We start from the raw sequence: 22,103 nt of genomic DNA on the forward strand, positions 1-22,103 counted from the left end.
TCAGTTTGAAGTCATTTACGTTAATATGAAGGAAACTCATTACTTACTACCCATCCTCTTCTTCCCACTGCAGTAAAATGTTCAGCGAAATAGGATGTGTTTTTTTTTAAAATTAAGGTATTGATTTTGTATATATGTTATCATACATATATATGGCATATACACATATGTGCCATGTACACACAGACACATACACACACCTCTCTCTATAAAAGATATCTAGATTAACTGAAACAAATCAGTGAAAAGCAGAAATTCAGCACCATAGGTGAGCATGAAAACACAACTTCGGGGCCTCCCCCGTATGCTCTCAAAGCTAAGATTTCTCAGAAATCCTGGTAAGGTCTTGACCTTCATTTGGCATTGGGAAAGTACACCGAGGGACATCTCAAAGGACAGGGAGAGCTTATTTGTCACCAGAGTTGAGAGCCGAGCTTACTGTTTCACAGCTGTAAACTGTAGGTTATAGGGAACATGATTTGAATGTGGCGGTAGACTCTGAAGTCATAATTTGTCAAACCCCTACCACAGCTGCACAAATGCTCTTTTTCTTTGCTTCCAACTTTCGAACTCTTACTCATCTTTTCAGATTCTATTTAAACATCACCTTATCTATGGAGCCTTCCCTGATCCCCCAGGGAGGATAATTTTCCTTTTCCGAACTTCTGTATTTCTCCAGATCTCTGTCTATTACAGCATGTATCACATGGGATCACATGGCTTTCAACCTTAATACAAAGTGGACCTCACGGTATCACTTTTGAATTCCCATTGCCTAGTGAGACGCACGTCACTTTTGCTGAATAAAACTTGGGTATGTGAGCAATAAAGGGAAACTGAAAAGCGAATGCCCTGCTTCGGAAACATCAGACCTCTAAGCCCCCAAATGGTGGCACCACTGTCCCCCAATAGTTCTGTTACTAGTCGCCATTTTTTTTTGCCCCTTGTTCTTATTTTGAATAAGAACTCATTGCTCTCTAGAAGTAAAAGCAATGTGATCATTTGTTTGTTTATTTACTCCCCGTGCCAAGACCCAGGGTGACGAAGCTGGATTGCACATGGGGTGTGGGCATCAGAAACTGGAAAGTCTCACCCTGCCCAGCCTGTCTGGCTCGTATGCTTGGGCAAGTCACATAGCTCCTGTGGGACTCCGTTTCCTCACCCAATGATAATGACCGGCTTCACAGGGTGGCTGGAGAGCTTAATTAAAGATTGAGAAGGAGGCAGAAAAGACAAAGTGCAGCATACACGCAAATTTCCCATATTTATTTCTGGGCTCAGTAACCTGTGGTAGGAGGTGTTTATGAACCTGAAGAGAAGTCTAGCAAGAGATGTAACTAGCTATTCTCATTCCAAAATGGTTCGCTTGGTATTGACTGGGAAATGGACCATGTCATTCTTTGCTTTTGTTTGAGTACCTTCTGTGGCCCTTGCTGCTAACTTTCTGGGTATGACTTGCTGACTCTAGACCTCAGTTTCTTGCACAGGACTTTCTCTGTCTTTCCCTTATGCTCAGATATGCTGTGATGGCTTAAGCTTTTCCCTTAATCCCTATACCCTTAAGCCACACTCAGATACAAGGCTGGGGGAAGGCACACGAGTTTGCGAGTGACCCCATGGGGTGGTTCCCTGAGCCAGAAAAGACAGAGACTTATGAAGCCCTGCAAAGGTGACACCCTAAAACTGCCTGGCTTTGTGGATCCCAGCCTTTCTTTTAAGTGCTTGGAAGACCCTGGCAGCTTCAGCCAGTGTTTTGATCACTGCCAGAGCCTGCAGCTTTGTTGCTAATTGTTTGCTGAATGAATTGAGCAAAAGGACAACTAGTCCCAAGGCAAGAATGAAGAGGCGAGGGAAAGACAGAAAAACAAACCAGAAGAGGGGATGGAGTGACTGCCTTGGAAAACCTTATTATTACTAGTACTTTTTTTTTTTTTTTTTTTTTTGGTCTTTTAATCACAAAGACTGTCTGCACTAGGACTAAAGACACAAAACTCTTCAGAAAGACGGAGGAGCCCAGCGCCTTATACTCAGGAGATAACAGAGAAACATCATGTGAGGTGTTTACTGTTGAAAGAAAAGCACATGTCAGGGGATGCCCATTATTGAAATAGGGCCTTCTCTGTACCCTGGATGGGCATGAGCAGGGAGTCACCCTCAGCCTGTTGCAGCTGTTTTCAGAATCTGTGGGATCACACCTCAGGGGCAGCTGGGTCAGCCGCAGGCATCAGGTGAGGAGGAGGAAGAGTGACACAGCTATTACAGGCTGCCGGACCAGTGGCTGTGAAAAGGTGTGGGGCCACCAAGGCTTACAGAAGGACGATGGAGAAGGCAGGTCAAAGGGGAGGCTGTACTGCTGACTTCGACTGGCTAAGGTAATATGAGGCAGACTGAGGGAGGAGAAGGGCAGGAGGGAACACGCTTTAGAAAGCATGACAGTGTCTCATCTGTTGGCACGTGAACACGCAGGTACCTTCTAAAGATGATCCTGAAGAAGGTTTAGATAAATGAAAACTGATATACAATAAACCACATGCCTCTTTACATATGAACATATGAAAGAAGGTTGGCGTTAGCAGAATATGATGATATCCTAATTATATCAATATTGGATACGTTGTTAGAGCCACTTCTCAACTTCATTTAAAAATCGCTTTAAGAAAATACAAAAAAAAAAAAAAAATTCTGAAGATTTTAACCTTAGGTGCTCATAGATCATTTTCTTGGAAGATTGCAGCTTTTAGAAATGTTGGACATACTTTAATCAAAGCGTTATAAATGGTCTCCCTCAAGCCTAGGAAAAAGTTTTCCATAGAAACAATGCTAGAAAAATGCCACGTGCCATGGATTAAACACTGAAACCAGCTAATCATAATACACGAAGGCAAATGTAGCGTGTTCAGAAAAGCACAAATATGTTGAAACATGTCTGTCATGAAATCTGATCTTAACCAACCTCTGAAGACCAGCCTTTCTGCAAAGAGAACTTATCACTAACATACCTCATGCAGGGGTCTCATTTCTAACAGAGTTCATTTTATCTGCATTGACAATGGAAACAGAAGACACCCTGGAAGTATCCTTTTAATTCTAAGCACCATCCACCCTTTTTGAGGCGGGGAGGAAAGCTTTCAGTAATTCCCAGTGTGTCTTACATTGAGTACGCAGAAGATGGTAAAGCAGGGCCAGGTCAGTCCAACACTTAAAACTGCTACTTAACCATCCACGTATTAATGGAGTTCACATGGATTGTCAGCTCCAAAAGAGGTTTCTCAATCTATGTCCCACTCCACAGTCAACTCTCCTCACACGTGCACTTGGCTGTGGGGCACTCGTAATCTCAGAAGCCGATACGGCTGCCAAGTTCAAGTTGCCATGACTCTGAACATAGTAAAACATTCCCACTCCAAGCCAGAGCCTGGCGCTTTTGTGGCTGCTCAGATGAGGGCCCTTCTTGGTACCACTCTGACTCACACACACTGGCTGCAGCCATGTAGCAGGTGAAGGACTTAAGTGTCACTAAGTTGGTTTCCAGTTGCTTCCAGGAAAAAAAAAAAAAAAAAAAGGCATATAACATTCCTGCTCCTGACACCTGGCACTTTCTCCTTATGTTCGTGGCTGCAGAGAGGCGATCCGGCCATTGCTGTCTTGGCTTCAAGTGCTGTCTCCCACACACACATTGAGGGGCTCTGCCACAAACAGAAACCTAGGGACGTTGGCATTTTGGAGGCAAGGTATAGAAAAAACACTCTATGTGTATCTGAAAACTCTGCCAAGCACGTCACCTCTGACATGCCACTTCCTAGCTCTTCCAACATCAGAACATTCTGTATTAGGAGTTGCCAGTCAGCCCAATGTCATATGTAGTTTGATGGTATTGAAATACATCTACCAGAAAGGAAGCCAAAAGGAAGGGCCCCTCTACTGCTATCTTTTGCAGATGATCTGATCCCTGGTGACTGCAGCCCCTCGCTTTGCTCTGGGGCGTTTTCTCCCTGTGCTGCTCTTGGGTGTGTTTCATTTGGACTGAGCATCCATGGAGCTGTGTCAACACTGAAGTTCCGTGAAGAGTAAACTAATAAACAGTCGTGCTAATTACCAATAGATCCCCCAAAAAGCAATCGAGTAACAAACTCACCTTAACTTGGCCTTTGTATCTCTGGCAACCAGAAGCTCAAAATGCATTTCTGTCATTTGTGCACAGTCATTTGCCTTGACGCCCTCCCTCTGCTGTGGAATCAAATCTCCATGTATAAAAATAAACCTAGAAACCTTCTGTTCACACGTTTTGAGGTATGTGCACCAAATGACACACTTTGGGAGGTAAGCACGAGTCATGGTAACTGACCACATCCTTTATCTTTTCATCCGAAGGCTTCGCAGAACTTTATCTTTACAATAAAATGGCCTTTAGAAGTGGGTATCACCAACTTCAGAATGCGAACATCGTTACTGAGAAAAAGCATTTTCCTTTTAAACAGAGAAACCAACAGCCATGCACTAAAAGCCCTGAAAAAAAAAAAAAAAAAGTTGAGCTACCACAAAACAAACAAATATTCAGCTTGGTTTCAGGAAGCTTAGAGAGGATCAAACAAGGCTTTCTCTATTGAAGTTGTTGGAGAACATTTATGGTTATTTCAGCTTCGGTTTCTATTTACGCTGCTGGCTTTTATGCCTCGACCTCAGGAGGGCATTCCAACTTCAGGTTAACTCACAAGTAGCTTCAGAAAAGTTGGCCTGAAAATCCCACCCCCAGAGCGGGGGAGGGAGAGAACACTGGTTTACACTGGTTTCCAAACACTTTCAAACTACCGCTTTGGCCTTGAGTGGAGGATATCTCAAAAACTGGGGAGAGAAATTCCACTGGGAGAGGGCGAGAAAGGGTTTCTTGTGGTGCAAACATTCATATCGTGACACTATCTCTTCCTGTGGTATGAAACCAGGAGAAGAGAGCACCAATCTGTGGAGCCCTCCTGTCGGTTTCCACTCAGGAGTTTGCAATTTTCTGTTGGTCCCTAGGGAGGAAGATTTAGTATATGGTTGAATTTTCAAGCAAATTATCTTCTAGAATAAAGGAGGAACTATGCCAACCCCTTGCAAACAATATTTTTGTTTCATAAATGTATTTACTTTTCAATTGTTCATGCCATTTATCCTCATAACCATGTTTTAGTTAGTATTTTTTTTTTTTTTTTGAGACGGAGTTTTGCTCTTGTTACCCAGGCTGGAGTGCAATGGCGCGATCTCGGATCACCGAAACCTCCGCCTCCTGGGTTCAGGCAATTCTCCTGCCTCAGCCTCCTGAGTAGCTGGGATTACAGGCACGCGCCACCATGCCCAGCTAATTTTTTTTTGTATTTTTAGTAGAGACGGGGTTTCACCATGTTGACCAGGATGGTCTCGATCTCCTGACCTCGTGATCCACCTGCCTCGGCCTCCCAAAGTGCTGGGATTACAGGCGTAAGCCACCGCGCCCGGCCCTTGGTTGGTATTTTTAATGCCCATTTGATGGATGGATTAGGAAATCGAGGCTTAAAGATTAAGGAACAAACCCGAAGTTAGACAATAAATTCCACTAACAATCCATATTGTCAGTGGTGGAAAGAGACAGAAACGTTTGAAGTGGAATACTGAAGAGTTTTGATTAGGAAGCAGATATGAGGCCGAGGAAATATGATCACTTCGGTTGTTGTTATGACATCCCCATCCTTTCATGGAAACATACGGAGGTTTTCTCTTAAACATACATGTCAGAACTTGCCAGTGAAATTTGAGTCACACCCTGCCTATGGTGCAAGTTCACCTCTGAGAAGCAAGAGATGAAAAAGCCTCTCTTTCTAGATGTGTCAAATCTCATATAATATAAGTACCACATGTTGCTTGCCTCTGGAGAAGGTCTCGGGTAAGGTTTGCCCAAATTTCAACATAGAGTATTCCTGTTTAGATATGTCCCACGACAGACACACTTTGCTATGTCAGTATCCACTTGGCATACTCTGGAGCTTCGAAAAAGTTCCTGCCTAAGCTGAACAACTTCCCTGGATTGCTCCTTTGCAAACCGTCATGATTTTTTCATTATAACAGATTTTGATGACACAAAACATGCAACTATTCTAAGGTACTTCCCTCTCCCCAACCGCCCTTTCCCCCATAACATCAATACCCTGAAAAACCTGAAAAGGCTTCCACCCTGGGGGGCTTCTGGGAACATTCCCACACACAGCAACAGCTTTCTATACCCTCCTCCAGCCCTAATCTTTTAAAAAGTTAGTACAGCATGTCCATAAAGTCGACTATCCCTTGCAGAGTTTTGCACAGCCACTTTAGCCACCTAAATCTGAGAGAGATAAATTTACAATCCACTTTAGGTTTATGTGGGGAACCATAAATATCAGGCTTGAGCCCTGAGGGCTAGAATTTCACGGGCCGTTAAGCATGTCACCAGGTGGAAAGCTGTCAATAGCTAGATGTGTTACACTGAGATAACCACAGGGGCCTGGCTTAAGACAGCGTAGCACTGCGTCAGAGAGGGGTGTCCTTTCACCTTCTTCCATCACTCCACTCACCCACTCACCCATTCTCCCTTCACGCCTCTGACCTCAACCTCTCCTTTACTTCCTGTTAGGTGTCCTCTGTGCTAGGTAGCAGACTGCCTTTTTTTTCCCCTCTAGAGTGGAAGGTTGGGTGACATATGGAAGGAACAAGAGACGCGGAGTTCTGGAAGACCTGGATTTAAATCCTCGCCCTGCTACTTAGTAGCTATGAAATAATGTGCAAGTTACTTAACCCAACTTATAGCTTGTTTATCCAACTGTGAAATTATTAAAGATAATTAATAGCATAAGAAAGGCATAAGTAGGGCCAATGGGTAGAGATTGTTAAAAGACAGACTGCCTACTTAGTAGACAGAAGAACTTTTTGAAAGCCAGACTGGCCCGAAAATAGAATGGGCTGCCTTGAAAAGAAATGAAGAAGTGAATATTCTCTGTGACAGGTTTTGCGCATAAGCCGGATGCAGGGTGGTAGATCCCGAGAATAGATAGGAGTTTAGACTGGCCACTGCAAAGGATTTCTAATCTTGAAATTCCATGGTTCTATGATTTGCATATGTGTCCTTCCAGAAAAGCTAAGATAAAACTTCTCAAATCCCCTATGCGGAGGAAAAGTAAATTGACATTATATTTTTTTCCATTTTCATTTTCCTCCTAGAAAACTAATCCCTTCCATGTTTTCCCCCTTCCCTCAATTAGTTGGTAGAGAATCACATTTCCATCGAGTGCACAGAACACATCTAACCATTTTGAAACACTTAACATTTAACACAAGCCACATGGCCATAAGTTTTAATTAGTTCCCACTGCACAAATAGGTCCATTTTTAGAAAAATCAAAATGCTCGATGCTGCTGCTTGCTCTCTTCCTCTCCATTGTTTTCTGTTTGACTAGCTCAGTGCCACTTTCGCACCCTGCCCTCTTGCTGTCTGAGCCCATGGCACCTGCCAATAAAAGTGATGACAGACTTTGATGCTCACACAGGTTTGCAACAACAGAGTTCACTTCATAATCACCAGACTGCAGCCCGTAAGCCTGATCTGAGTGACACTGGATTTTTTACCTGAGATGTTACGCTGTGGGCTTTCGTTTCTACAGGTTATGAACCACTTTGAAAGTGAATTTTTTAGCTTGCTAGGGGGAATGACCTATGAGCCTGCAGACAAATCTCAACTGATTGGGCAAAGCCCAAACCCTTATTATAGTGCTTGAGTTTGCTGGGAAAACTGCCTGCCACATATGAGCCATAGATATAAGGTCCTCCTTTAGCATAATGTGTACAGGTGCGTGCGTGTGTGTGTGTGTGTGTGTGTGTGTGTGTGTGTGTGTGTGTGTATATATTTGAACATGTTCAGGTCATGAAGCAAATCAGAAGTGCAAATCAGTGTCTTCTGTTTGGCCAAAGTGAGTATCAAGGAAAACCACCAGAAGATGAAGCAGCCTCGTTGCAGCAAGGAATGATGGGAGGGCTAAGCCTAGGGCTCCTGTCCTCACCCTCATCACAAAGTGACTGCTAGGATGGATTGCACGCTGATCCGCCAGTCGCGGAGGAAGTACGCTGTTTATACCAACAAGTTGTTATTTATTCAGCCAGGTATTATTGTCTCCATTTTACAGATAAGGCTGAAAAAGATTACATTACGTGCCCACAGCCACGTTACTCATAGGTGGTTGTGATGGAGGTTGAGTCCATGGTAATGCCTCTGAAGCATGTGGACTTTTCATGGCACTGTCCGCTTTCAGAGGCTTTCTCAGTTCAGAGTCTGACTGTAGCTGCCTCTCAAGCCCTGTTTCAGTCACCTTGTCTCATTTTTTTTTTTTTCACTCTGATATATTTTCTACAAATAGTGGCCACATTCTTCCTCCTCCATTTCAGCTGTCCTATTTGCCTAATGTTATGGTTTGTGTTTCAGATACTCCAGGGTATCATTTTTGTTTTCATGTTTGAATGTCCAAAACTACAAACAGCTTTAGGGGCAATTAAAATCTCAACAGGAGCATGGATTCTATCAGGAGACCCTGACCTTTGCAGCCAACACGTCACATGACGAGGTAGCTTCTCTGCTTCTCCTGTGAAGGCTGCCTCTTTGGATAGCTGGGATTTAGCATGACATTTTAGTCAAAGGAGCTGCTGAATAAAGACTTATTGACCAAAGTTTCTCACCGGCTAAGGTCAGAGAAGTCTTATTTCTTCTCTTTGCAAATAAAGATTCCAATCTTCTCATCCCGAGACAGGGGTAATGCAACTGTTTTGATTTTTACCCTAAAATGTTCCATGGCACACTGAGCTGTTTTCAAGGTAGACTTTTAGAAAAGGCGGATTTATTTTTAACCTTGACACAATTAGAATTTAACAAATATTTTTTCCCATATTTTACTTTACACATTTATTTATACTGAAACTGCATGACTAGAATAAAGCGTCAAAAACAGCAGGCAAGCAAACTCACAGAAACCTATCCCACTGTTACCTGGCCATGCAACTATGCAAGTAGAGCCTAGATTCTCTGAGATTTGAAATGCTGTGTACCTTAGGGCAGTAAACTCAGTGATGTGTCCCTACCCCAGCCCCACAGTGTCCACATCTTAATTCCTGGAACCTAGAAACATGTTATTTTAGGCAAAAGGGACTTTGCAGCTGTGATTAAATTCAGGATCTGGAGATGGGGAGATTATTCTGGATTATCTGGGTGGGCTCAATGTAATCACAGGGTCCTTATGAGAAGTGAACAGAGGGTGAAACACTGCTGGTGATGTAACTATGGAAGCAGAGGGACAGAAGAGACATTGCTGGCTTTGGAGACAGAGGAAGGGGCCATGAGACAAGGAATACAGGTAGCCTCGAAAACTGGAAGTCGGGAAGCAGATTTTCCCCTAGAGCCTCCTGAAGGAACTGGCCGGGTGTCACCCCAATAAAAGTGATTTTGGGCCAGGTGCAGTGGTTCACGCCTTTAATCACAGCACTTTGGGAGGCCGAGGCAGGTGGATCATGAGGTCCAGAGATTGAGACTGTCCTGGCCAACAGGGTAAAACCCTGTGTCTACTAAAGATACGAAAATTAGCTGGGTGTAGTGGTTCTCGCCTGTAATTCCAGTTACTCGGGAGGCTGAGGCAGGAGAATCGGTTGAACTCGGGAGGCGGAGGTTGCAGTGAGCCGAGATTACGCTACTGCACTCCAGCCTGGCGACAGAGCGAGACTCCATCTTAAAAACAAAAAACAAAACAAAAAATTGTTCTGTACTTCTGACCTCTGGAACTTTAAGAGAATAGCTTTGCATTGTTTTAAGTCCCGAGTTTGCGGTACTTTGTTATAAAAGCAATACAAAACGAATACACTTGTTGACCATCTATCGCATCTCGTGTGTCTGGCACTGTGCTGGGTATACGACACGGCCTCATAAAGCAATATCGATTGAATGAGTTGAAAATGTAAGGGAAAGCCCTTTTGGCTTCCTGAGCAGCACCACGGCGGTTGGCAAGAACAAGCACCTTAAGAAAGGCGGTAAAGAGGGAGCCAGGAAGAAAGTGGTTGATCCATTTTCTAAGAAAGATTGGTTTGATGTGAAAGCGCCCGCTATGTTCAACATAAGAAATATTGGAAAGACACTAGTAACCAGGACCCAAGGAACCAAAATTGCATCTGACGGCCTCAAGGGCCGAGTGTTTGAAGTTAGTCTTATTGATTTACAGAATGATGAAGTTGCATTTAGGAAATTCAAGCTGATTACTGAAGAGGTTCAGGGCAGAAACTGCCTGATTAACTTCCATGGCATGGATCTTACCCGTGACAAAATGTGTTCCATGGTCAAAAAATGGCAGACAATGACTGAAGCTCATGTTGATGTCAAGACTACCGACGGTTACTTGCTTCGTCTGTTCTGTGTTGGTTTAACTAAAAAAACACATCAATCAGATACAGAAGACCTCTTATGCTCAGCACCAACAGGTCCGCCAAATCCGGAAGAAGATGGAAATCATGACCCGAGAGGTGCAGACAAATGACTTGAAAGAAGTGGTCAATACATTGATTCCAGACAGCATTGGAAAGACATAGAAAAGGCTTGCCAATCTATTTATCCTCTCCATGATGTCTTTGTTAGAAAAGTAAAAATGCTGAAGAAGCCCAAGTTTGACTTGGGAAAACTCATGGAGCTTCATGGTGAAGGCAGTAGTTCTGGAAAAGCCACTGGGGATGAGACAGGTGCTAAAGTTGAACGAGCTGATGGATATGAACCACCAGTCCAAGAATCTGTTTAAAGTTCAGACTTATAATAGTGGCAAATAAAAAGTCTTATTTGTGACAAAAAAGAAAGAAAGAAAGAAAGAAAGAAAGAAAGAAAACATAAGGGAAAGATGTCGTGAGAATGGAATGTACCAAATTCATGGCAACTTTTTCTGATTTAAAAAGTTTTCTCTTTCTTAGGATTAAAGGAACATTCCTTTAAGGCTCAGAAGCGTATACAGTTACCCAGATATCCATGGTAAGGCCCTAGTGGTTACACAGTTGTGGTTTAGCCCTTCAGGCCTAGCGAGCTCTTTCCTGGGAGCAAGTGAAGACCACAGGCCACGATAAACAGCACTTAGAGGCCAACTGATTTCAGAATACCTGTTTAGTGTTTCCGGGGACTCAAAACTCCAGGGAGACAAGTAGGAAGGAGAGGCAGTGTCAAATAGTGTACAATACAATTAGCAAATACCAGCACCTTGAGGAATATTTGGCATATAGTAGGTACTCAGGAAGTAAATGCTAGGATGAATGACATTCAGAGCTAGCGTATAAGCGTGACCCCCCTCTCCGAATGCTTCCTGAAGTGGAAGTCAGTCTCTTCCTACTTCTACCTTCTCTGTCTCCTTGGATGTTTATTTTCATAGGATTTTACTCATATCTGCTGAAGAAGAGCAAAGGGAAGAACCCTTCAACCTCAGACACAGACACATGTTATTTGTCAACAGGCCACACCTATTCTGAACACAGGGACTGCAGGCCATAGCAATGTACCTCACCTCTTCTGGGACCCTCTCCCTTGTTCAGTATTTGTAAGCCTTTTAATTTAAAGACAAATAAAGCAAGCCGTGCCGTCTAATTAAAGAATAATTCCCCCAAAGAATTTAACACTTAGTGATTCTATTAGTGATGTACAGTACTTCTCACGTTGTATTCTTTTAGATGTATTATAGAGGTAAAATCAGTATTTTCTACTAACTAGAGAAATTTAGATGATCTATTTTTGAGATACAGGTTCAGAAAAAAAAAATTAATGATGAAGACTGGAATAACTCTAGTTCCCCCCAAATCAACATCTGATTGGCCTTCAGAATCAGAATTTAGGAAGAGAGAAGTTTGGGGGGTCATGAAGTCCTGCTTCCTCGCTTTGCGGATAAGAAAACCAGGCCTCGCTGGAATTTCCTCCGATCAACAGCCAGAAAACAGCAGGCTCAAAACCAGGGCCTTGTGAGTCCCCAGTGTGACATGCGTATGTGTCTGCCTTGTTTCATTACATAATGGCACAGTGAGTTTGGAGGTACACAAAAACAGACAAACGCCAATCTTGCCTTCAAGGCGTTTACAATCTAGCAGGGGAGGTAACACACAGGTCTATTAAAAAAAATGACCAGACAAAGTAAAGAGCAGTATGCTCTACAAGACGGGTATGGATTAAAAGGAATCTTCAAGTCACTGACCCTTGAGATTCTTTTTTTCATTTTTAAAAACAATGGCAATCAAACTTGTGAAATAGTGAACTTCCTCCATTTTGCAAGATTCCTCGAAAACAAGTACTTGGAATACAACTTGGTTAAGGATTGCACAACACACACTATTTGAGTATCTGATTTGGAAAACGAAGCCACAGAGCCAGACCACACAAGGCACACTGGTGGGAATCTGCTGGGCAGGTATCTCCCCGTCTGTCCGGGCAAGCCAAATCAAATAAGGCACTGAGTTAAAAAGGACGGAAAAAGTAAAGGATAAATCTGTTGACCACCACTCCAGGAGGCCAAGGTCTCTTCCCTCCCGTTAGTGGTGGCTTGCTCTAAAATAAAAATACCACGCTCAGGCTGTGACAGAGGAAAGCCCTTGGTTTGGGACCCAGCTACAAAGTAATAGCAAAAAGAGATTATTACTCCTTAGTGACTCTCTTCTTGGTATAATTAGAAGAAGAGAAAGACCATTGAAGAGTGGGATTTGTGAGAAATGTGGATCATGTGTCTGCAGCACTAGTTGCTTGCAGAATTGGCTATGTGGGTTGGCACACAGCGCCGTGAATATTAGAAACCACAAATCTCCAGGGTTTCTTGAACAAAGTAAAAGGCCTTGTCTTCGGATTGCCAGGTTGGAGGCTGGCTTGTGAAAGAAGCCCCTGGGTGAGCTCCAAAGTTACCTATGCATTTCCTCCTTCTCCGTCTCTTTCTTCTCTTCCTCCTCTCCCCCTCCCTCTCCTCTCATTTGGGATATTGCATCTTGGTGGGTCCAACTGTAGCTTTGCTTCTGCCAATACCCGCCCTGGGGAAGCAGGGCCTCTCCATGACAACATTCCGCTGATGTGGAATCCATAGAGCTCCGGACAATGAGACAAACCGTATTTCTATGAAAGAAACCAAGGTAAGTGGATTCTTCTGCCCCTGGAGGACTAGAGAAGTTACTCCCCAGTCAGATTATGCTGCATTTGAGGGCCCAGAAAAGGAATGAACTTCCCTGTATAGACAGCAGAGCCAATTCCCGAAAAGCAATGCCACTGTGCACGTCCTTTAAAACCTCCCCCTTGGGAGCCTGAAATAAAAACAAAGTACTTCCCTGCGTTCACCTGTCCAGCTGGTGACTCTTCTGCAGAATTACTATCTTGGGTTGTAAGTAAGCTACGGAGATGTCTTTTATAAGGCATACTTTAAGAAAAAAAAGGAAAAGATGAAATGAGTTTGTAAAATCCTAAGGATTAACTATACCTTGGACACAGATTAATCGCCACGTTTTTATACTGCACTTCCCTTTATCTGCACCTGAGACGCTCTCTGGGTTCCTCCTGCATTGCTTTTCAGGCTCTGAAATATTGCTTAGCCAACACTTCAACCCGGGTGACTTCCAGGACCCTCAGCGGGGGGTGGAGTTTCCTAGGTTGTCTCTTTTCTTGGCATCTCTATCAAAAGTATTTAGAGGTGCATTCATGTCCTTTCTCCCTGTCTACCCGTGCCTCCTCCAAAAAAAGCAAAAGCGGGAAGTGGCAAGTGGGAGGAGATTATATTTTTTCTTTCTTTCTTTTTTTTTTTTTTTGGAGAAGGAGTCTCACTCTGTCACCCAGGCTGGAGTGCAGTGGTGCGATCTCTGATCACTGCAACCTCCGCCTCCTGGGTTCAAGTCATTCTCCTGCCTCAGCCTCCCAAGTAGCTGGGATTACAGATATGCACCATCATGCGCAGCTAGTTTTTGTAGAAATGGGGTTTCACTATGTTGGCCAGGCTGGTTTCAAACTCGACCTCAAGTGATCTGCCCACCTTGGCCTCTGAAAGTGCTGAGATTACAGGCATGAGCCACCATGCCCAGCCCATTTTTTTCTTTCTCTTTTTTTTTTTTTGAGACGGAGTTTCCCTCTTGTCACCCAGGCTGGAGTGCAATGGCGCGATCTCGGCTCACCGCAACCTCCGCCTCCTGGGTTCGGGCAATTCTCCTGCCTCAGCCTCCTGAGTAGCTGGGATTACAGGCACGCGCCACCATGCCCAGCTAATTCTTGTATTTTTAGTAGAGACGGGGTTTCACCATGTTGACCAGGATGGTCTCGATCTCTTGACCTCGTGACCATTTTTTTCTTTCTTATCCTTTGTGCTTTCCTTATAGTAGGGGGTCGGGGAGATCAAGGGGATTCCAGAATGAATAAATAAAATCTGCATTTCTTAGGAATCTGATGGACAAGAGAATCCAGAGTCTGTGCAATGGGCAGAGCAGGGGACCAAACACTTCATGGCTGGTTTCCCCACAGACCACAGCAACAGGGCAAAGCCCTTCTGTATGTATTTCTATTTTCACATGTATCTGCACAACCATATGTTTAGAAATCAGAGGGTTGCTATTTGTAAAACTCTTGAAAACCCTTCTTTTAAAGTGTAAAAATGATTTTATAAATGTCGACTCAATCTACTTTATCTCAGTGAGCTGCTATTAAGTGCAAAGAAGTTAACACGATAGAGGGGCTTAAAGAGTTTTGGCCACAAAGGCTAAACAGGTCCATTTTCCCATGTGAAGAAAAATGTTTCTGTTTCAGTTGTGATGTTTGGAATTTCAGCTTAAAGTACAAAAAAGGCACTGTTTCTAGAGTGCCTTTCCGAAAGGGGCTGTAGAAGTGGCTGATGGTCCTTGTGGAATCAGCTGGCCACGTGTTTCCTCCCTCCTACCCAGAAATGTCATTTGAGTATATTGACCCATCCCTGACAGAAAGTCTATGTAAGCCGGAGGAGGAGGAACATGCCGCACACCTGCGGCAGAGCATTAACAAGAACAGAATTAAAACAGATCACTTCTGGGACTCATCACACAACTTGGAAACAGTGTTCAATAAAAGGAAAGATAATTTGGGGCCACACTACCTGGAATGAACATCTGACATGCAGTCACTGGTCTGGATTTAGAAAACGGCTTTGATCCCCAGAGGGTAGATTGTTAATGAGTATTTTAAAGGACAAGATTAAGGAAGCATGATAGAGTTGAAAAGGTACTAGTTTCGAAGGGTCCCAGCCTTGCTTCCACTTCTGTAAGCAGGTGGAACTGACTTTCAACAACACATCTTACCCTGCCCTGAGAAAATACCCTCATCTCTAACATGGGAGGTGAAGTTAACCCTCTAGTCCATGCAGCACTCAAACCTAGGCCTTCGTGACTATGAAAACACGGAAAAAAATTTAAAACAAGAGCAAAAGTAATGCCTTTTTGCTACCTGATAGGAAGGCCAGGCAATCTTATTATAAAAGGGAACTTTTCTTACTCGTATGCTAGCAATCAATGCATAGTTTACATAGCAATGCCTATACTTTATATAGTTCAAGAGACCATTATTGACTGCCTGAATCTGATATGCTCATCCTTGTCACGTCCTTCTCACTAAATACTAATTACCCCAAGTGATCAAACCCCAAATGTAAAAATAATCATCGCATAAATCACAGACAACAAGGAGGTGAAAAAAAGAACTTAGTCAAACGTTTTTGAGTTCATACAAAAATTGAACAGCGTAATCCACCTCCAGGTTCCCATCCCCCAGCTAAAACAATATTTCACCACTCTGCCTTTATTTATTCCCAGTCCTCCCCAGCATAGTTATTTTCTGGAGCATTTTAAAATAAATCTCAGATATCTTGTCATTTCATCCATAACTACTTCAGTCTTCATCTCAACTGATAAGGATTTTTTAAAAACTACTACCATGACAGTATTACACCTGACAGCATTAAAAAGTTATTTACTCTCATATAAAAAACCAATCCATATTCAAATTTCATCAATCATTTAAAACTTCTTGCAGTTTTTGGCTTGAATAGGCATCTAAACAAGCTAAGAGGTGAAACTGGGATTTCACCCAATTCACAATGCCTTGTCTTTTAAATATTTCCTTTAGATGCTAACATTACTTAGACACAATGTATTTGGAACACAGATAATGTGAAGGTCAGCTTCATTGCTGTATTATTTGAAATGCCTTATTCCGGGAATCAGATACAAATGTAGTTAAAGGCTCAGAACTGGAAAAATCTCCAGTAATTCTCACAGTTTTCTCAAATGCATAAATGATTCAGGCAACCTTAATGGAATGTTTTAAAGATATTTTGCTAAATCTTACACCACTCCTAGGAAGAATACTTCTGACAGACTCTAGCAGCTTTTATTTTGTCCATATAAAAGCTGGATCTCTTAGACTGTGGAGCAGCCTAATAGCATAGGTAGCATTTTCAGCTGTAGCTTCACCTGCACCTTAAAAAGAAATCTAACTGAATATGGTAGCAACGAGGCCATCTTTGAAAACAGAGCTAAGAGCCTCAAACTGTCAACTCTGACTTTTGGGGAAAAGGGAGGTGAACAGTTTCTCCATTCAGCCTTCATGAGGCCTCTCTGGAAACACACAGGCACTGCAGTGACTCATAGCTACAAATACTGTTTTATAACACCAGTCTGTGTTTTGTAACACACACTGAACGAAAAAAAAAAAAAAAAAAAAAACTATTTAGAAACCAAAACCAAGCCCTGCATCTGGGCATTGGTATCAAGATCTCAAGATGTCAGAGTGGCTATTTAATCCAGATAAAGTAGGCAAGGCCTTATCCCTTTCCTTGGCAGGAAAGTAGAGGCTTCCTGCCTGCTGCACATGCCCACAGGAGGAGCAACCATGAATTTAATTTTCTTAAAACAGAAGCATTTTCAGACTTGTGTTTTCCTGGACGGCTGCCTAGTGGCTGTAATCCATAATAAGGGCGTGTAATTGACAGTAATGTGAATCACTCACTGAAATTCTGGCAAAAAAAAAATAGAGAGAGTTTTTTTTTTTTTTTTTTTTTTTTCAGGAAAAAATTAAAGAGCAGATTCATCCTGTCCATTGAAAATAGCAATTACTTTACACTTCAGCTCATTAGTTACCTTTATATATATAAATAAAATCACTGTAATTTGCACTATCAGCAAGTGTTGTAAAGAAGTGGTGGAGTTGCACAAGGCATGTGAGAGGCTGGGCTGGGCCGGGGCAATCTGCAAATGGCAAATTTAGATGGGTTACTCGATATAGCATACGTGGGATTCCTGGCCAAAGAGTGAGTTACAGGACACTGTTCTACCAGTCATTTTGCCACTTGAAAAGCTGCTATCTGCCTGGGACCTTGTAATTATTATGGTAATACCCAGGGCAGACTGATCAAGCTGCCATTGACGTCTATGGGCAGCTTCAGAATTCCTTTCACTCAGACACAGGGATCTCCAAAAGAATGGCTGGGGATTTTCCCAGGTAGAAGCTGTTGGAACCATGGAAGCTTTGAGACCAGGTAAAGGGTTTCTCTCATCTATTAATTCTTTTTGAGTAAGAGAAAGAATAATCTGAATTAACTTCACTATCAACCTGAAAGGGCCCCCTCTTTTCCAAGGCAGAGGCACGGGAACTAAATGCTGGAAAGCTATGGAAGATTTAATTCCATTTAGATAAACCCTGACTCCATCCGAATCTGAGAGGTTCAGATATTTGTCTGAAACTTCAGCACCTGTGAAACTAGAAGCCCTTGTCTAGAACTGTCTGGTATCTCAAGCTTCTGGTCCCAGAGGGAACAGGGGTATTTTGAACTCTGAAAATCCCACGAGTGCATGAAGAAAACCTTGGGACTTTAGAAAGCTGAGGTCTGTGTTGGGGAGATATATATTGAACCTAGGTGCAAAGAGTGGAAACATTTAACCTCTTTCCCTCAGCTCACCACATTCTATGAAGATGGTTTGGATTTACTGTCTCCTACTGGGATCTCCCATTCTTAGAAGTGAAATGAAAGTCAAATTTCACTAAATCAGACGTAATGTTGGGATTCTGATGAATGAAACTAAAATTCATGTTGTACTTTATCATTCATTATTTCTGAGACGCTTTTTCTCATATGACAACAGTTGGGGGATGGTATTATTAGCTTATGATAGTTCCCATCTTTGACAGCTACCACTAATCTCCTACTTAATTCTGGCTTCATTTGCAAGTAGTTGCTAACAGGCAAAATGAGGGTGGAGTCTCATAAACCACTAAAAAGAGACTTACTATGCAAATAAAAAGGCCCTGCAAAAATATTTAAGATACTGTATCTCAATTATTAGACAGTAGCAAACTGTCAAAATCTAAAAACTACCATGGAATATGTATAACCAGTTCTTTGCAGGCGTTCTCTTTGTTCCTATGTGAATACATTTTATGTGAGCCCAAATGGTTGGAAATGTGTTATTCATTTTTATAATTGAGAAGAATGTGTTAACGCTTTGGAATGTCCATGTATGGAAAAATAAAACATTATACGGAATGGCATACACATATGATTTATAATGCACACTTCCAGGACCAGAAATCCTAATGAAGAACCTTTTATTCAACAGAAAAAAAAATTTTTTTCTTCAGTATTTGCAATTCTGGCATACTGTAATACGCTTAGGGCAAGCAAGAATTTTTTTTTTTTTTTTTTTTTTTGAGACGCAGTTTCGCTCTTGTTACCCAGGCTGGAGTGCAATGGCACGATCTCGGCTCACCGCAACCTCCGCCTCCTGGGTTCAGGCAATTCTCCTGCCTCAGCCTCCTGAGTAGCTGGGATTACAGGCACGCGCCACCACGCCCAGCTAGTTTTTTGTATTTTTAGTAGAGACGGGGTTTCACCATGTTGACCAGGATGGTCTCGATCTCTTGACCTCGTGATCCACCCGCCTCGGCCTCCCAAAGTGCTGGGAGTACAGGCTTGAGCCACCGCGCCCGGCCGCATGTATTTTATTAGTTTAAATCCTAGCTAAGCAATAAAACGTGTGTCGTTTTAAATAAAAGAGAACATTTTTTCACAAAAGTTAAATTTCTTGTCCATTTGTGTGCCCCTGTAGTGGATGTTGTGGTGTGCTGCACAGGTCCCCCTGGGGCCCAGAGTATTGACTGCCAGTGGCTCACAGCTGAACTGCTTCCTGAGATTTGTCCTTAGGTAAAGTGAAGCTGCCTTGCCCAAGGCTGTACCCTTCCCTAGGTGCAGCCCACACCCAGTGGCTGCTTGATGCAGAGTAAAAGGGTTTTCTACCTGGGAAAATCCCCTTGCTTCAATTTGGGACATCACCAAAGGGCCACCCATGCTCTGATCTCCCTGTGGCATCTGCCGACGCCTACACTGCAACTTCACAGCACTTCCAGGCTTCCTTCTGCCCGGTCTAGCTCCCCTCACTCCTTATAGGCAGTGCCCCGATAAGCACGCTCCGACAAACTGTCTGTATGCCAATTTCAGAATCTGAGCATCTATCCTCCGGGAAATTCAATCTAAGATACCTTCATTTATTTAAGGATACTTGAGTGGAGCGATTAGCCAGCTAATCACTGGGCACAGTGATGAATTTTAGCTCAGAATATGGTAGAACTTCACTTTCTTCAACGTAAGATAGACCCAGCTTAGCTTTTATCTCAAAAGGGTTGGTTCTAGAAGTTTTTCAAAAAGTCCAGCATTGCAAGGTGAGCTTAATTAATGGTAACGGTATAATATGAGGATTTTTTTTTTTTTTTTGGAGAAAGAGTCTCACTTTGTCGCCAGTCAGGCTGGAGTGCAGTGGCACAATCTCGGCTCACTGCAACCTCCGCCTCCTGGGTTCAAGCAATTCTCCTGCCTTAGCCTCCTGAGTAGCTGGGACTACAGGTGTGTGCCACCCAGCCCAGCTAATTTTTTTGTATTTTTTTTTTTATGAGACGGAGTTTCTCTCTTGTTACCCAGGCTGGAGTGCAATGGCGCGATCTCGGCTCACCGCAACCTCCGCCTCCTGGGTTCAGGCAATTCTCCTGCCTCAGCCTCTTGAGTAGCTGGGATTACAGGCACGCGCCACCATGCCCAGCTAATTTTTTGTATTTTTAGTAGAGACGGGGTTTCACCATGTTGACCAGGATGGTCTCGATCTCTCAACCTCGTGATCCACCCACCTCGGCCTCCCAAAGTGCTGGGATTACAGGCTTGAGCCACCGCGCCCGGCTTTTTTTGTATTTTTAGTAGAGACAGGGTTTCATCATTTTGGCCAGGATGATCTCGATCTCTTGACCTCGTGATCCGCCCACCTCAGCCTCCCAAAGTGCTGGGATTACAGGCTTGAGCCAGGGTTTTTTTTTTTTTTTTTTTTTAATATGGAGTTTCATTTTTGTTGCCAAGTCTGGAGTGTAATGACACGATCTTGGCTAACTACAACCTCCACCTCCCAGGTTCAAGCAATTCTTGTGCCTCAACCTCCCAAGTAGCTGGGATCACAGGCATGCACCACCACACCCACTGATTTTGCATTTTTAGTAGAGATGGGGTATCACCATGTTGGCCAGGCTGATCTCGACCTCCTGATCTCAGGTGATCCACCCACCTCAGCCTCCCAAAGTGTTGGGATTACAGGCATGAGCCACTGCTCTTGGCCACAATATGAAAAGTTTTATGATGAGAATTTGCTATTGAAAGTAATAGAAGAATCACATCCAGTGTGTAGATGATCCGTCATACACAGAAAGTGAGAAGTTGGCTCTTCTATGTTTCAGTAGCATAATTAACCCAACTCTTCAGAATTCTTCTTATAAGTGAGATTCCGGGACAGAAGGAGGAAGAACTCACTGACCACCAAAGAGTAGGTAAAGCGCTAGGAAAATCTGTGAGAATGACACCCATATTGGTCATTTTGTTCATCAGAAATTTAACCAAAGAGAAACACCTCAACAGAATCTCAGGGGAAGCAATTTAGGGCAATAAGAACATATTCTCCTAAATGATACTGTCTCTGAGTGCCTCCCCTAGTGAAAATGAGAACATCTTCCTGTCTCTCAAATCACCCCAGTTATACACAGGATTAGGTAACTTCCACAACCAGGCCATGGAAAGTTCTTTGATTTAGAGATATCAGGCAGGACTCTTTTTTTGAGGTGGGTGGGAGCAGGAGAGGAGGATGGTGGCGAGGCTGTGTGTGTGATAGTAACAGCTTTTCCTTTTCCAACATCAAAAACCATAGGCCTTCTAGGACAGCTTCTACTTTGATTGCACTTGGCTGTATGAAAGAGCAGCACAAAATGAAGATAGCTCCTCTCACTGCGCTGTTCAAGACTCCCATCTGAGAAAGAAAATGGGTGAAGGAGGCTATAAGAGATGGCCTTTCTATCAAAAATTCAACTTCAGAAGCCTAAAAGATCTTCTTCCTTCATCGTGTTCTCATTTAGTTTGCTAATAGATGTCTCATGAGAAAAGAATTATTGTGAAGCTGAGAAAGTAGGATTTAAATTTCCTACGAAGAGATGGACTTTCGTTACACGCAAAGGACATTTTTTTTTTTTCCTTCTTACAATAATTCCGAAGTGCTTTTTGACCTTGGAAGAAGAAAATCAGTGTTAATATAGAATTGGTTAGGTCATCGCCTAAGGAGGCATAAAAGGCCACCAGGAAATAAATTAAAATTAAAATAGATTCTTTTATTGGGTCACATCTCATCCTCTCATTTCTGAGCAGGGCTTCCACTCAAGCAATTGATACTGCAGGGGATAATTTTGCTTCTCTTGTTTTGACTCAAGAAAAAGTTACAAACAAAAGTAGAGAGGAAGCTGCATCTGAAGCTTAAAGGACATTTTTAAAAGAATTCCAAGGAAAAAAGCACAGAAACCGTGGCTGTGTGCAGCCACTCATGAGGGGAACAGTAGTTTTGAAATTATTGGTTCCTGCTAAATTAAGGAAACATACTTACATTTTAGACCAGACAAACACAGCAAGTCACATGTTCTAACCCTGAACAAATAAATGTCATTTCTTTCCAGAATTTACCTTAAAATTCAATAAGTAATCTGGGATTATGAGAACATCTACTTCAGAAAC

At 42.9% G+C, this 22,103-nt stretch overlaps 1 protein-coding gene and 1 pseudogene across 2 annotated transcripts in view; one reads left to right on the plus strand and one right to left on the minus strand.

Annotated features, from left to right (window-relative positions):
- The window catches only part of LOC104651561 (small ribosomal subunit protein eS1-like), a 30,077-nt pseudogene extending 19,245 nt beyond the window's left edge, over positions 1–10,832 (plus strand).
- Positions 1–22,103, minus strand: part of RORA (RAR related orphan receptor A) — a 739,946-nt gene that overhangs the window by 151,897 nt on the left and 565,946 nt on the right. The window lies entirely within an intron of this gene.

Source organism: Saimiri boliviensis, chromosome 2 (assembly GCF_048565385.1).
Source record: "Saimiri boliviensis isolate mSaiBol1 chromosome 2, mSaiBol1.pri, whole genome shotgun sequence".
Classification (NCBI taxonomy): Eukaryota; Metazoa; Chordata; class Mammalia; order Primates; family Cebidae; genus Saimiri; species Saimiri boliviensis.